Source organism: Botryllus schlosseri, chromosome 8 (genome assembly GCF_051294905.1).
Source record: "Botryllus schlosseri isolate E-star chromosome 8, Bs_hap1, whole genome shotgun sequence".
NCBI classification, from domain to species: domain Eukaryota; kingdom Metazoa; phylum Chordata; class Ascidiacea; order Stolidobranchia; family Styelidae; genus Botryllus; species Botryllus schlosseri.
Genome location: NC_137243.1, coordinates 14,769,614 through 14,786,807, shown reverse-complemented (window position 1 = coordinate 14,786,807; position 17,194 = coordinate 14,769,614). Strand labels below are relative to the sequence as shown.

The window sequence follows — 17,194 nt, the reverse complement described above, 5'->3', positions numbered from 1 at the left end:
GAACTCTCCTCGCGTGACAAGTGAGGTTACTGAAGGTTACTGAGATAGTGTAATGGTTATGCGTCCGGCTTCTCGAGCGGTAGGTCGTGGGTTCGATCCCCGGCCGGGTCATACCAAAGACTCGAAAAATGGTATCCGCAGCTATCCTGCTAGGCGCTCAGCAATCACGGATAGCATGGAGGAGAAAAAAAACGGGGGCGCAGACTAGATGACCTCGTGGGGCCGTATCGCAACTCCGTCGCCAAAGCATCTCGATGGTGCAGGCGAGAAAGAATATCATCTCTCTCTCTCTCTCTCATGACAAAGGATCAAATGGTCATTGTTGGATCATAGTTAATACATTGATTATGCCGAGTTCACTGATAACTCGGCAAATTTACAACAATCGACAGTGCGCAGGGACACGCGATCTACCGCTGAGGTTTTTTACTAATAGACACTTACGTGACCTTTGACACGAACCAATCAGGTTGCAGCAGGATGTAAACAAAGAACAAGCCCGGGCAAGCTTACTATGAGTTCTTATGGAAAAAGGTTGAAAAATGAAGGTTTTAAGCAAGATTACGTTGAATTGGGGATGGCTGGCCCTAATGAATAGTAATAGCGTAGAGCTAGTATGTAGTTGCAGCTTTTAATCTAGGATGAACATGAATGGTGGCAAGTACGCACCAGCGTGCTGTGTCCAAATACACGGGTTTTTGACAACTTTTCGGATTAAGCGACGATTGTTGTATACTATACTATAGGATTGTGGTAATGCATATTTTGACGATTTCATAGGCTCCAGGTCTCGAGCAAAATTTTCAAGCATATCTCATGTTCAGAAATATATATACTATGAAATATAGCTGCTGCCACACATCACAATTTTTGTGTATTTATTATGAAACTTGAAAGCTATGGAGATTCTATCGAATTTATGGATTTGAGTGGAACAATTCTTCTAACACCGCGGAGAAAGCTTCGAAGTATTTCATGGAGCGCTACGCACACGATTTAGGGATAAAGATTGAGGAGACAATCCACTCTTTTTGGAAGCAATATTCTAGTGAACAGCCAATGTTATCGCAACTTGCGGAAAAGTGAGATAACACACTCAATGGAAATACACGTTCTCGGAAAATCCATTATTGATTCGTCTTGCACTTGTAAGACAGGGTAAGTAAGGAAAAAGACATTTTTTCAGAGACTCCTGCAATAGATATTTTAACCATGATTTATTTTCATATTAGGTTCTGATATATGCTCTCATGCATATGCATTGATTAAGACAATCCAGCACCTGAAGCTAAAAGGACTACATTGTGATTTGCATCAGCATCAGTGAGCTCCATTGTGATTGACAAGCAATCTCTCCACCGTACTCGCAACCGATCAACTCCTGCCTCAAGGTAGATTTTGGTGTATCTGGTGTCTTCAGTTGTATAACATTCCACCAAACACAAATAATCCTAAAACATTTTCTTCTGGAGAATTGTTCATTCAACAAATTGGGCATCTAAATAAGCTTCAATGCACACCACTGGAATATCTAGACATGCACTGTTGGTACAGACTGACCTTGGCACCGCGCAAATACGATCCGTAGCATGCTATTAGGCATTACGATATTCACAATGGAACTGAATTTGCACAATTGCCGAATATGTTGCGTCATTCATTTTTAATTTTCAATCATGAATTAGAGTATGCAATTAGTCCGTATTTGGTTAGGTGTGATACACAATTTTGCATAGTATGACACCGAACAAAATTTTATACTCCTTGATTCTTCCGATCAGCAGTTCAATATGAATACGTTCTCTCGCCATCTTTCTTGTTGTGGAACAGTCTTGCTCAGGCATTTGATGTTGTGTAAATCATGTGCAGGAATATTTAAATCTAGATTCAATTTCTTGATTTCAGACTCAATGGTGATTCCCTTTTCTGCCATGATAGCATTGCCTGGCTCACCATAGCTGAACTCCATCATTTTCTTGCATTTCTTGTCGAATCCACTTATCCACATATTTAACTAATATTTCGATCTGAAATGCTCCCTGTGAATAGTTCCTGCATAAAAGTAAGTGTACCACAATCCATCAATCCTTTCAAAGTTGTATGTGATTTATTGACAGTCAATAATCATTCTAGATTTGAGAAATCATGAATGAATGCAAATGGTGCATTTTTACGAACCACATATCTACATGGCCAAATCGTGATTTAATGAAGCAGTTACATGTGGCTGAACCAATTGTTTAATAGTATGCTTACAGCAATACCATAAATTTGACGTCAGTAGGATAAGTCGGACAATTCAGAAAGAATTTAATGTAGACTAGCATAAAATTTCAGCTTCTACGCATCTTTTGACATTATGATGCTCCTCTGAGAACTGAACTTCACTGGCAATAATTGTCTGTCAATTTGTAATTTTCCTGGACGAGTTTCCTGTTTTGTGCTTCTATACTTCTTCCAGAAATTTGATTTTCTTGCGTTTTATCCATCGACTTCCTCTTTCTGCAGCTTCATAAAAGAAATCCATCAAGCCTGCACAAAATATATAATATGTTTATTTTACAGAGCAATACTGCTGTGCAGGCACCTATCAAGGCGTACTCGTCCGACTCATGCAACGTATCACCGCTACCAATTTCAACCATTCATCTCATTATTGAATATATATTGCTCTCAACAATTTCAATACATTACACACCATCAAGCAACAAGACTGGAGTGGAATAAAACTAGACACACACCAAGTCGATTGTGGCATCAAGTGTGACTGCATTTCAGATTGGACTCATTTTGAAACACAGAATTGTTTCATCTAGATTATGTCACGATTCAATTTTTGGTACAATAATAGATATGTCATTTTATTAATAAAATGAGAATTCAGATGACTACAAGGAAGTCCACATGCCTTTATCCAGATTTTACATTCTTCCATGCATGTTATTGGCTCTGGGCAAGGTAAAAGCGCACACTAGGAACGGTTTGGGTAGCCATCTCCATATTACACAGGCTATTAGCACAGTGTTTATCCGGCATTTATCCTGATTCAACACACGAGCTAGATTTCAGCTGGGAACGGATCATGTTGCCTAACATATATCATATTAATATGATCATTGAATATGCATACAGGTGTCCAGTGTAACAGTAATTTGCTAGATAATGATACAGACTGTAGACTGTACTATACACGAATGTCGATTCCATAAATAGAACGCATATAACGCCAAGCCCACATAATGGATACCACACATATCCTGACTCAAGATTCCTCTAATACATGCTATTCGGTACGACAATCCTATAGTATACGACTAAGGATAATACAGCAATAGTTGCTTCATCCGAAAAGTTGTCAGAAATTCATTCATTTGGACATACCATGCTGATGCGTGCTTGCCACCATTCATGCTTATTGTAGGTTATAACACTGCAAATACATACTAGCTCTACGTTATTACCATTCACCAAAGCCAGCTATTCCCAATTCAATGTAATTTTGCTAAAAACCTATATTTTTCAACCCTTTTCCATAAGAGCTCATAGTAAGCTTGCCCGGGCTTGTTCTTTGTTTACATCCTGCTGCAACCTGATTGGTTCGTGTCAAAGGTCACGTAAGTGTCTATTGGAATGTGAGCTTGTGATTTCCTGCTGTGCGCTGGCGCGTATTATCTCGAAACTATAAGAGGGTTTTCTCGCATGCTGGGATTTTGTATTCCCCAAAGAGGGCAAAACTCAACGAAAAAACATTTTCGCGACTCATGTTGATTTGCTGCAATCAGCAACAGCTGCAGAAAATGGTTAGTTTATCCTGTACTGATTACAGAATAGTTCTGTCAGTCTGATTTTTCAGTAATTTCGTTGTACCGACGTTAATGTGGAAGGCTGGAACGCCGAATTCGAATAAAATAAAAATGAATGAGTTGATTGAGAAATAAATTTAGTTAGTTGTGTTTTAGTTAGTTAGTTGCCGATAATTAAATTTCGTTAGTTCTAGTTATAGTTCTAGTTGCGAGTTTTGAAAATTGGGTATTTCTAGTTCTAGTTATAGTTGCGTGTCTTAAAAATTGAGTAGTTCTAGTTATAGTTCTAGTTGCGCTTTTTTAAAATTCACTAGTTTGTACAAGTCTGGTCGACACCGGTCCGTGGGCATATGAGCAGGCGACATTATGTCATGCGACAGTTCGGCATGCGACACATGCGGACATGTGACATGTGACACATGAGCATGAGGGTTAAATTACGGGTTAGGGCCGCAATGTTCCGTCTAATTTTTGCCGAGTCTGCGCACACTTACGAAATCACTGCGCAGACCCTTGGAAAACAGTGCGTAACGACTAAAACAAAGGTCTGCACACATGCGGGCATGCGGACATGTGACACATGAGCATGAGGGTTAAATTACGGGTTAGGGCCGCAATGTTCCGTCTAATTTTTGCTGAGTATGCGCACACTTACGAAATCACTGCGCAGACCCTTGGAAAACAGTGCGTAACGACTAAAACAAAGGTCTGCACTTCGGGTTTCTTGTGCGCAACTTATATTTTCTGTGCGCAGAGACCGTGTCAGCACTGCGCATTTGCGCACGTGCGCAGCTTAGAGGGAACATTGTAAGGGGTGGGTTAGGGTTGAATTTAGGCTTGGGTTAGGGTAAGGCTTGAGGTTAGGATATATATAGCGGTTAATTTAAGGGTTATGTTTCGGGTTAGAGTTAGTTTTGGGGTTATAAAGTCACATGCTGAAGTGAAGTATGCTAAAGTGTCCCATGCTCAACTGTCGTTTTCCATTGTGTCGCATGCTCATTATGTCGGGCAACCATCGACACCATAGGACACTATGGTTTCATGCCATCAGGCGACAACAAATATGTTGTTGTCGCATCACTCGACCGTGAATCCCGTGTTGCCCATCTATATCCGTAGGTTAGTTATCTATAATGTTACAATATCGCCCGCCTGATACTAGATTTGTCTGTAAAGCTCTAATGATCGTGGCAAAGCGGTAATGATTGTCGCTAGCTCGCTACTCAAATTATATTTAGGGTTACCATACGCCCTCTTTTAGGAGGATTTGTCCTCCCTTTTCAGGTGTTTGAAAATGTCCTCCGAGCACGCCTAAATGTCCTCCTTTTTGGCAATTCTTCCTCCTTTATAGCTTTTACAGCTAAGATAATGGACAGATTCGAGTGAAAATGGACATAAATGATGCTAAATAGCAAATACGGAAGTTCGAGCGGGAAACTCGTGGTTCCATCGAAAGTGACCACTTATTTTTTTAGTCAACATCACCAAATTTAAGTAAAAAGTGTGGAAATCGGGAGTAGAACTGGAATAATGACCTTTTTTCAGTAACTCACCATTTTTACAGCAAAAACAGCGAAATCGGCTGTTTTCAGTCTTGATCAACTAACTTTTTTGATTTGCTAAAAGTGTCCTCCTTTCCCGGGGGAGATAGCGTAGTGGTAACGATAAGCGCCCACCAATCTGGCGGACCCGGTTCGATTCCCGTCGTTTATCTGGGCTCCTCTTCCCCCGCCGTTGCCGTTCTTACGGCGACAAAAAAGCCCAGAAATAGACCCGACGAAAGAAAGCACTCACAAGGAATGGAAAGAACTAGTAGAAAGGGCCGCGGCTTCAACAAGATCAACATCGAAAAGAACTGCGACATCGGGCACTCTAGGCCGAGGTGGATGTTAGATTAAAAGGATCGCAACTGCATGCGTGTCGTTCGACATCCCCCCCATCTGTTCATTACATCGCATTGTGTCTTATCGCATTGTACATTGTGTGTGACTTGTTCAGATGAAAAATATAATCCAACGATAATCATTAATATTTATATTGGAATCGATCGCTCACACGCCCCAGACCAAACAACCTCCTTCGATTCGCATTTCGTCATTGTGCACATTATTTTACTCTACGAATCGCTTTTATATCACGGAACTGCATGTAGGCACAGGACAATTCGGTGTCAGTCACTTCAGCGCCTGGTCATATGAATATCGAACATGCGGCGGTATATTCCAAGGTTTTATCATAGGCGTTTTAAATGCTACGGTTTTATCATAGTGTTCTAATAACATGGTTTTATAGCCGCCAATCTTTTGACAGCAAATATGCCGAGCTCGTCAAATCATTTGGCGTGCCGTGACCTCTGATCAGAGGTGGTCAGTAACGAAGTACTTCTACTTTTTCGAAGTACTCAAGTAGTTTTCCTCTACTTCTGGTACTTACTCAGGTAGATCTTTTTCTCGCTACTTCTACTTCCTAATATTTTGTGAATTACTTACCTACTTTTCGCTATTTTCAGTTTGTCAAGTAGAAGTAGTTTAATCCCCCAATAAGAAAGATAGCCTAAGGAATTTCGGGGCTGTTTTCACGTTGTACTAACATCTAATTTACATAAAAGTCATGTAATACCCAGAATTTTCGTTGCGCTTCGCGCACAGTAGATACAGAGTGACAAATATGTTTCAACAAAAGTATCGCTGAATATAATTTAGATACCGGGTTGCGTGGTTCCGTTCACACCGCATTGTCACCTATATAAAATATTTCATCACAGTAAGTATGGCCCCCCATAACGTTTGAAACTAACGTTTCGCAATCAAGCAATTACCTTATTATACCTAGCAGCCCATGACGTTTCCTAATCTGGAAAATTGGGCTTTGACCTTTTTTTAACGTTAGACCTGTTTAAGCAGACCACCGTTGAAACTTTCTGGACAAAGGACATGAAATATGTTTTCCGCTTTTTAGAAGTAGTATTTGAATTGAGTATTATTCGTTGAGTTCTAATTATAGTTTTAGTTCTTTTGTCTGGAAAACATACATATTGAAGTATTAAAGCAAGTGTAGCAATGCCTTAAATTTTCCGAAAAGAAAGCTATACACTATATGGCATTTGTACGATCTACCATATTTTTAATTAACGTATACTAATCGCGCAAAGTGTTTACACCGTATCCGACACAGCTTCTCCGTATTGCTCTTCGACTTAACTAGGGGCCTTATATTATGGGGGAGGGCTCCATGCCATAATATTCTCTAAAACGGGGTGCTCGAGTAAGCAAATGATTAGTATCGCATTTCCATATCAATACTATCATTTGCATCCCATGATGTGGACGACTACATATCCAGTGGTCGGGAACCTTTTTTGTCCGAAGAGCCATATTGGCCTTATTTTTTCCATCTTACCTCACAAAGAGCCATACATGTCAATCAGCTGTTACGTCACAATTGAAAATTCATGACGTCATGGTAGCACTATAATTCGAACTCAATTTACATGGGATTCGCCGTGTGCGCCACGTTTTCTCTGTAAAAACTCGAACTAATCATGCTGGCTGTCTTACTTGAGCATGCGAAACTTGACTTACAAGAACGTAGGTTCGCCGTGATGATCCTTTGAAATGCGAGAACCCATGATCACATGCGTAGGTGTAGCCAAACATGGTCACTACAGCAATCTATATAGGCCTACCAACTCTAAGCTGTTAACGAAAATTTTGAAACCTTGAATTATTATTGGTACTTTCTATTGATGTTCTGTTCATGGATGACTAGATTTTGAACATTTTTCTCCCAAATTCACACAATTTGCATTTTATTGTTCGAAAATATAGCGTGAAACAAGAGGGAAGGCACAGACGGGCCATGCCTCACCATTTATAACGCAATTCATCGTAAATAGCTTAGAAATTATTATAACTGGTATTAATCCAATGTAACTGTTGCAATGATTCCGAAAATCTAAATACTGATCGACTGCTCAATTCTCAAAGTGTTCGACGGTAACATATAACACGTCTTTATTATCGCAGGTAAAGCTACTTGCCAATCAAGAACGTGGATAGCTATGACGTTGTTTGTAATTCGAGTTTGTAATTGGGGTCACGTCCACGGCAGTTCAGTTCGCGCCGTAGATCAGGAAGAAAATGTGTATTTGAAAACTGCGTTGTCATATTGGTGTCGCCATGTCTGTTATTCTCTTTGATCAATCAACGTATCGTGCAAACCAAGATTTCGAGTCGGGTAGGCAACATCGAATTCGGGAGTGATATTAGTCGCCGGCGCGATAGTAACTTAAATTTGAGGATTTGCAAAAGAGTTCGAGCCCCTAAACCTGAAGACGGCATTGCCTTTACCTCTAAAAGTCATGTTTATACTGCCACGGGAATATTTATTCTGGTCGTGATGAAAATTTACTAACAAGTCGCTGCAATATAGATCAATTCAGGACAAAAATAAATATTTGGCAAAGAGCCATATCTTATACCCAAAAGAGCCATATATGGCTCGAGAGCCATAGGTTCCCGACCAATGACATATTCTGTCAAAATTAACCTCAATTAGCATCAATATGAATTAAGCTCTCTACACCTTCCGCATATAGCTCCATTTGCAGCTTTTGAAAGTACATGCGAATAAATCACGATCGTTTTAAAAACTACTCACTTACTTGAGTAGATTTAAAGTCAGTCAATTCTACTTCTACTCCAAGCTGGTTTAGATTTCTTAAGAAAGAAGTACTTCTACCCATACTTGAGTAGAATATTTCGTCGTTACTTCTACTTGAGTAGCGTTCTTGACTACTTTGACCACCTCTGCCTCTGATATACAGTATATGCCAGAGGATGGTCAGTAACGAACTACTTCTACTTTTTTGAAGTACTCAAGTAGTTTCCGGCTACTTGGGTACTTACTCAAGTGGATCTAATTTCACGCTACTTCTACTTCGTAATATTTTGTGATCTACTTACTTACTTTTCGATATTTCCGGTTTGTCAAGTAGAATTAGTTTAATCCTCAAATCAGGAAGATAGCCTGAGGAATTTCGGGGCTGTTTTCACGGAGTATCAACATTTAATTTTCATAAAAGTTGAGCAAAGCCCAAAATTTTCGTCGCGCTTCGTCCACATTGGATATGGAGTGACCAATACGATTTTACGAATGTATCGGTGAATATAATTTAGGTCAAGGGCAGCGTGGTGCCGTTCACACCGCATTGTCGCCCATATGAAATATTTCATCACAGTATATATGGCCCATCGTAACGTTTGAAACTGAAGTTTCGCAATCCAGCATTTACTAATCATATCGTAAACTAGCAATCCTATGTCCTAATCTGGGTAAGTTGACTCTGACTTTTTTTGCTTTAGACGCTGTTTTAGTATACCACCTTTGAAATTTCCTGGACTAATACATGAAATACATTTTCCGCTTTTAGAAGTAGTATTTATATTTATATTTCAATTCCCAATATCATACTTTGAGTTCTAATTAGTTTCAGTTCTTTTGTCTGGAGAACATACATGTTGAATAGGGTTACCATAGGTCCTCTTTCAGGAGGATTTGTCCTCTTTTTTGTAAGTGTGCTCGGAGAATTTTACTCCAGAATTGTAAGTCAGAAAATTTTGAAAAAGTGTCCTCTTTACACATTTCCAAAATATCGTAACCCTAATGTTGAAGCATAAAAGCAAGTGTAGTAATGCCTTTAATTTCCGGAAATAAAGCTATACAATATCGCATTTTTACGATCAATCATATTTTTTATTAACGTTTGCTAATCACGCAAACTGTTTGCACCGTATCCGATACAACTTTTCCGTATTACTCTTCGTCTAAACTACGGGCCTTTTGATCATGGGGGAGGGTGCCATACCATGATATTTTTTAAACGGGCGCTGTTCCACTAAACATAGGATTAGTATCGCATTTCCATATCAATACTATCATTCAAGTTCAAGTTCAAGTTTATTCATAAAATTTCATCACTTCAAAACGTCACAAGACTGCAATTTAATGAATGATAGGAAGATGTCGAAACGACTAGGAGCAGTCTTAAGATCAGACATCCACCTGGGCCTAAGCGATGTAAAGAGGAGGCATGCACGCACACTGACTAAAAGTAAAAGAAGATAATATAAAGTGGCAAGCGGACGAATGCTTAATGCTTATGCTGGTATGCATCAATATGAATCAAACTCTGCACCTTTCGCATAGCTCAATTCGCAGCTTTTAACAATCCATGCCAACGAATTACGATCGTTTTCACAACTAGGCTACTTACTTACTTCTAGTAGATTTTAAGTCAGTCAATTCTACTTCTACTTTCAGTAGATTTAGGTTGCTTATGGAAGAAGTACTTCTACTCGTACTTGAGTAGATTTTATCTTCGCTATTTCTACTTGAATGGCTTTCTTGACTACTTTGACCACCTCTAGGGTTACCATATTTTGGTTGGACAAATTCCGGACGCTCTTTTGCGCCCACTAGTGGATTTCAAAAAGTGTATGAGCGAATTGTCGATCAATGTGACGTCACATCAGCAAAGCTTTGTCTATGGAGTAGAGGTGGTCACGATCCGTTTTAGGAGTATGTGGTTGTGTGTTGTAAGTTGTAACGGTTTTTGTGATTTTTATTCAATTATGTATACATGAAATATCAATAATTTCATAAATGCAATTCTTTCGGTTTGGTTCGTCTCCGTCATCGGGTCATCTCATCGCAGTCGTTGTCGAAGGCGAATTTGTAGCTGAAGTCGTAGTAGAAGCCGCCGCTAATTGGCGTTTGTATGCGTGTATTGTTCATATTCAGTCTTTGTAGTCGTAATTTTATCGTTTATGATGATTGGTGGATAATTTGGGTGGGTAGGGGAGATGTGGTACCGATGGATCAAAATTTGCAAAATGATATCTGGCCCTCAAATCTTCAGCCGAGAATAGCAGATCTTTTGCTGTCTCAACACTTCGATACAAGCTCTACCTGTCGCGGACATTTACATGAATATCCGCCTTTAAAAAAAATATTTATAAACGTTTAAAATTTGTTGCTCGAACGTGTCATCGGTCCCCACCCGGTGGGTCCAAAGGCACACGACCATGGGACCTATGAGACATACGCTCAAAAACTTAAATTTGTTAACTTGTTTTGTTGTGTACTATAAGCTAAGCTACAGCAAGCCAATGACGAATGTTTCGTCGCGACCTTCAAGAATAAAATAGATTATATCAACTCAAATGTTGGCATAAAATCATGTTTTGATTTACGCCTAAACGTATGAAATTATTGCCACATACATATTACCCGCAAATCGACATTTTGACTTTCAAATACCTCGTAATAGCGATAAAACACCACTGGTAACTATGATTTACAGCCTATATATATGTAGGCGAGTTTCTGTTGTTAAGTGATTAGTTGATCCATCTATTTTGCATGATTTGGCTATGGTACCATAGGTCCCCCACCCCATTAATATTGTAATTGACTTGAAAATAGTCCACTCGAGGATGGTATTGATTCAAAATATATGTGCCATTATATACCCTGATACAAGCCCTATACTTCACATCAAAAATTATGGCGGGTTTGTTAGTGTGAAAGGTGATATAGAAAAATGCAAATGTCGATCCGAATTTACTTTACACCCCCTAAAACGTAAATCATTCGTCACAGACCCCATAATTCAGGCAGGTCGATTGTTTTTGCATGTGAGGAAAGATTCTGTCAGCATGTAAGTGTAGACAAATTCACGGAGTGCAATCATGGAATTATCATGGAGAATTTTTCAAGTATTTTCGGTCCCACTGATCCATCGGTACCACATCTCCCCTATTGGTGGGGGAGTGATATGGTTTGAGGAAGGGTTGGGATTATGGGATGGGATGGGAGGTTAGGATGCTTGGGATAGGTTGTGGGTGAAATGGTTGGGTTTTGTGGGTCGATAAACAAAATTTATCGCACACTATCGGATAGCTTTCATTATTGTCGGAGCTTGTGGTCCGTCGTATACGTTGCGCATAATTTCGTCGGGTGTAGCGTCGATAGCCATTTGCAGGTTTGTATACATTGTTCCAGATTTTGCATTCCATTTGAAAATCCATTTACGTTAATCGACGTTAGTTTCAATAGATTCGTCATCGATTCTGTTAGCAGAATTGTTGCGTTTGTTCTTCTTATTTTTATTCGGCTTTTTCGGTTGGCTGCTTGCGGTTCCTCTGGTAGTCACTCTATCGCTGCTTGTCTGTTTATGAGGTTTCTGAGGTTTCGTATCCGACGGCTTTTTGATGACTGGCTTTGGGGCCATCTGTATTTCTATTTGTTTGTCAGAATTGTAGTTTTCCAACACGGCTTGCGCTGGCTCGGTTTCTTCCTGTGTTGTGTCTGCATTGTTGAATGCGGCGTCAGTTATGTGGAGTATGTTTTGATAATTGCCTGGCTCGTCTGCCTTGTTTCAGTCCTCTTCATGTCGTCATTCCGGGTTGTTTTCGGGTCAACCGTATCTACTGTTTCATTGTTGGCTATTTCAGCATTTCAGCATTCAGCATTTCAGCATTTCAGGCTCGGTCATATGCCCGGGTTTGTCTCGCCGAAGTTTGGACCTGCATTCGTCTGCACGGTGACCCAGTCATTTGCACATCGTGCATTCCAATTTTTCGTTCGGGCATTCCTTTACAATATGTCCCGTCAGATTGCAGTTGTAACATCGCTTCTGATAAACGTCTTCAGCTGTTCTGATGAGGCAGCCATAGGCTACCCAACCCATCAACTTTTATATGGTAGGGCATGTTTTCTTTTCTGAATCCTTCCACCCATATGTTAGTGAGACCATTGTACCAGTTCGTGTTTCTTCTGAAGACTCCGGTCAGGTTAATAACCGTCCCAAAACCATATTCACTCAATTGTTCGGCTATATCCGCCTCTTTGGATTCGTATGGTATTCCTTTAACAATGAGGTGTGTCGTTGGATGTCTTGGGAGTTCGAAAGTTATATCGCGGAATTTTGCTTCATTAGGATTTTGTCTCATCTGGTGGTACAATTCATCTCTCAAGTTTTTCCATTGGTTTCTGTGATCAAATTCATAATCCATATTCCTTTCCTCAGCTCATACAAGCCTACAATGTATTTTTAGTATTTACTATTTACTTATTGTAACGACCTGAATGTCTTTTCCCTTTAAGTAGAAGGTATTTGGCCTGGTATGGTTGAACAATGAACATCGGTGTTTCCTGGTTGGTTTTTCTCTGTATACTGTTGTATTCTCTGCTCTTTCCGTTACTGTTGCATATGATACCTGTGTAACATTTCTTTGTCCCGGTATCATCAACTTTGTACGTCTGCATGGCCGTCGCCATGTTAATCGAATAGTTCCTGAATGGTTACGTCGTATATCCAGATATCCAGTATATCCAATATCAAGTAGGCTATATCCAGTATATATCGACCATATCCAGTAATATCTCCTCCTTTCCCGTTTTAAACGGGTCAAAAGCTAGTTATATTCCTCAGCGTCAAAAAAACGTCCGCACCGCTCGACGCTCTGCTCTCTCCCCACCAGGGCCGAAGCCACATTTTTTCTGCCCCCTTCCGCCCAAATAAACACATGATCTTGAACCCACCGTAGGGTAATCTATGCAACTTCTGGGGGCTTACTATATGCACCTGATCGTTAAATGATTTGAATGAATTATGTCAATAATAATTGGTTCTTCCATATCACTACATAATTCTGATCCTCTCTCCGCCCACATGATCAGAATTAGAGGTAGAGCAGGTGAAGGATGATGACTTCGAAAATGCAAGGAAAGTAATCGTGCATCGCTAAGTCATGTTCATTAAGCCCATTTACATGGACGTTTGGGTCAGCTTCGAAGCTGACTCGTCAATCCGACACTCTCGTTTTTGAAAAAGAGAAAAAGGCAGACGGCTTCAATCCGTCTTGAGCTCAATCCGTTCCGCAGAGTCGCTTGGAGACGACTTGAACAGTACCGGTAATTGAAAACGAAACCGAACTACAGCAACATACCAACATTGTAACACGAGAAATGGTCAAGTGATTGTGAGCCTCACAGCTCAGTAGTGCCCTCTCTGGTTGGATTTTCCCCTCCTGTCTTGATAGTCACTTGTTGAAGTTTAGTCGCTTTGTTGCTTGTAATATCATTGGATCAGTGATTGAAGTTAGGCTAAATTTAGGGATATAATGTACCATAGGGCATTATTTGTATTGTGTGAGTATTGTATAAGTTTAGGCCATCATTCAGGTGATTGTATTTTGTTTAGATTGTAAGTTTAGAGCCTAGAGAGTTAACTGTTGTTAACCGCTATTGTGACTGTTGCCTCGACGTTGACGTGATCTTTCTATGTAGTAAATTGCTATCCTATTCTGTAACTGTTTGAGTTACATTTGACCGGGTCTCAGGGGTAGGCTCGGATTGTAGGAAGCAAAGAAAGCGAGGTGGTAGTCTCAATTCGAGTTGGCAAGCTACTCGACAAGCCTAAATTGTTACAGCCAAAACTCTAATCAAGTAAATATAACGAACTATCGTTTGAGCTAGGCAACGACCAAAACGTCCGTTAAATTTAAGTTAACAACAATCTCAGAAGTAATTTGAAGACTATCAAAACGGCAACCTTTGATAGAAACGGTCGTCCACAATTTGATATATCCAAGTCTATTGTATAGACTTGGCCATTGTTGAATATCAATTGCTGCAAGTGGAGTACCGGTATTGTACCATTGACAACTGCTAGTTGCATTCGAAGAGCTGACATTGAATTGATTGTTAGAATCAGCTTTAGTAGCAGTTGATACAAATTCGTAAGTCTATTGAGGCTGGTGTTCCCAATAGAAAATTTGACTGCTAAGCCAAGGGTTCTCAGCAGAAGTATTTTGCATTTGAATGAGATATAGGTTCTCATATGAGGCTAGTGTCCTCCATACATGAAATTGTCCTAGTTGTAATTGAAAGTGGAAGCAAGTTCAGGAGTTGTTAATTGGCCCACCATATGTAATAAGCAAATAGTTAGTTCACGCCAGTCAAAACAGTAATGTGCAACTGAGGTTTCCAACGTCTCTCCAATTCGTAACTGATGAAAAACAACAATGACCATGGCAAGAATTAAGTGTGTGTCTGAAGAAGAATTGATTCAGAAGTTGGCCGGACTGCATAGAAGATATGAAAGCATTGAACACGAAATCTTGACCCGAGACGTAAACATCAATCTTCTGAGACATCAAAGTGATCTACAGTGTATGTTTCAAGAATATTCTACACTCTGGAGTTTATACCTCCTCGGAGTCGAAGATGATCTAGAAAAGATTGCATGTCATAAAGATCATGATAAACAAGTGAGATTTTATCATGAATTCCAAACTAAGTTGGAGAGATGCATGCAAGAAAGATCGAAACATACACGTTCGAATTATATTGGAAGCAGTCGTCATGTGTCTCGGCGATTTGGAAATGCATATTCTGCCAGCATACATGATACTGTAAACGTGAAGAGAAAAGAAGCAATCATCCAAAAGAAAATGGCTCATTTGAAATTAGCTCATCAGTTCAATCGCGAAGTTTTGGAAGATGAGAAATTAATGATTGAACGTAAAACGTCACGATTACGATTGAAGCAAGACTTTGAACTTGCTTGCGTTGAAGCAAGTATTTGGAAATCCTCAGCTAACGTGCACAAGCTACATTCATACTCGCAGAAGAATACTGAAGAAATGCCTGTTTGTCAAGGTACTGCTCTGAAGCAAAGCAGTGTAAATACAGAGAATCCAATTTCTCCTGCCCTCGTTGGACTTGCTGTGAAAGGCCTTGGCAACACTGCACAAGTATTTGTCAATGGCACAAGCAAAGACAAATCTGATGTGAAAGGTCAGGATGTGGAATGTCCAAGTAATTCTGAAGCTGCAGTATTTCAATTCCACTGAAGTCGATGTTATCGTCGATCCTGTCAATGCGTCACACCCAATTGAAGATTGCATCAATGCAAATACTTGTGTTCAGGACCTTGGTATTTTGAAAGGAAACTATGACAACGTTGAGGACTGTGACACAGAATGTTCTCAAACCACGATGGTTAAATTTGACAGTGCTAGGTCTTGTAAATTTCCTGATATTGGAAAGGCGCTGAAGTGTAATCCGGAAGACGTTCTCCATGTGAACAGAGTTGATAATCATATTCCGGAAGATACATTGTTGTGTGAACACCCAGGTTGTTCACGTGATGCAAAGTTTGAAGGTGAAACCGAATCACCTAATGCGCATGATGAAGTATCAATACTTCACAAGTCAAGCCATCCTGATCCAACTGGTAATGGTCAGGTAGAAAAGATACCTGTGCAATTTGTGCATAGAGAAGTGACAGGAAATCAATTCACATTTGAGAAACGATATTCTCTTGATGCCAATATTGAAAAGTTGATGACACAGGTGTCAATGGATTGCGCATTGGATTCAAAGATTGAAGCATGCTCTCGTTCCATAACTGGTGACGATGGGATTCTCGATGTGAGTGCTAATTTCCAATCGCAATTGTTGAAGGATCCACAAGGGTATTCTGACAGCACTGAGTTTGATGAAGAAGCATCTCTTTATAATGGGGCTTGTCTTCAAGAGCTTGCTCTGTTTGGTAGCATGGACAAATCAATATTGGAGTTGGCTGCCATTTGGATTGGCACTGACATATTGTCATTATCCTTCTTTTATAAGGAGGTGCAAACCGAAACAGCTTTGGAGACCTTGAAGAAGATCGAGTGTCTGGTGAATGCCATTGTGCGATGTGGATCGAACTCCGATGTCTCCCAAAGAATAAGAGTGGAACCTTTCCTCATGGAGTTCCAGTTTTTCGTTCGTACTTGGTTGATTGTACAGCCAGTAAACAGATGGTTGTTCGAAAATGTTACTTAAGACTGTTGATATATTTGAGAGATTTACTGAAGTCTCACCAACCTTTTGAAGAACATTTGACCTATATTGATAGTGACATTGTGGCATGAGTTGATTGGTAATTTGAATTACTTTTCTTTGGCTTGATAATATCTCGTGCTATTGGGTTAAGTCGATGTATTCTCGTAATTCCTACATCTGTGGGGGGGAATGTAACACGAGAAATGGTCAAGTGATTGTGAGCCTCACAGCTCAGTAGTGCCCTCTCTGGTTGGATTTTCCCCTCGTGTCTTGATAGTCACTTGTTGAAGTTTAGTCGCTTTGTTGCTTGTAATATCATTGGATCAGTGATTGAAGTTAGGCTAAATTTAGGGATATAATGTACCATAGGGCATTATTTGTATTGTGTGAGTATTGTATAAGTTTAGGCCATCATTCAGGTGATTGTATTTTGTTTAGATTGTAAGTTTAGAGCCTAGAGAGTTAACTGTTGTTAACCGCTATTGTGACTG

At 39.9% G+C, this 17,194-nt stretch overlaps 1 protein-coding gene and 2 long non-coding RNA genes across 3 annotated transcripts in view; 2 read left to right on the top strand and 1 right to left on the bottom strand.

Annotated features, from left to right (window-relative positions):
- LOC145444240 (CCN family member 2-like) overlaps positions 1 to 17,194 on the top strand; it is a 288,076-nt gene that overhangs the window by 25,000 nt on the left and 245,882 nt on the right. The window lies entirely within an intron of this gene.
- LOC145445327 (uncharacterized) lies at positions 434 to 2,888 on the top strand. The gene is made up of 3 exons (XR_013916959.1): positions 434 to 1,158; positions 1,233 to 1,391; positions 2,566 to 2,888. It is a non-coding gene; the product is annotated as an uncharacterized LOC145445327 (long non-coding RNA).
- On the bottom strand, positions 2,089 to 3,625 carry LOC145445328 (uncharacterized). The gene is made up of 2 exons (XR_013916960.1): positions 3,382 to 3,625; positions 2,089 to 2,532 (listed from the first exon to the last, which is right to left on the bottom strand). It is a non-coding gene; the product is annotated as an uncharacterized LOC145445328 (long non-coding RNA).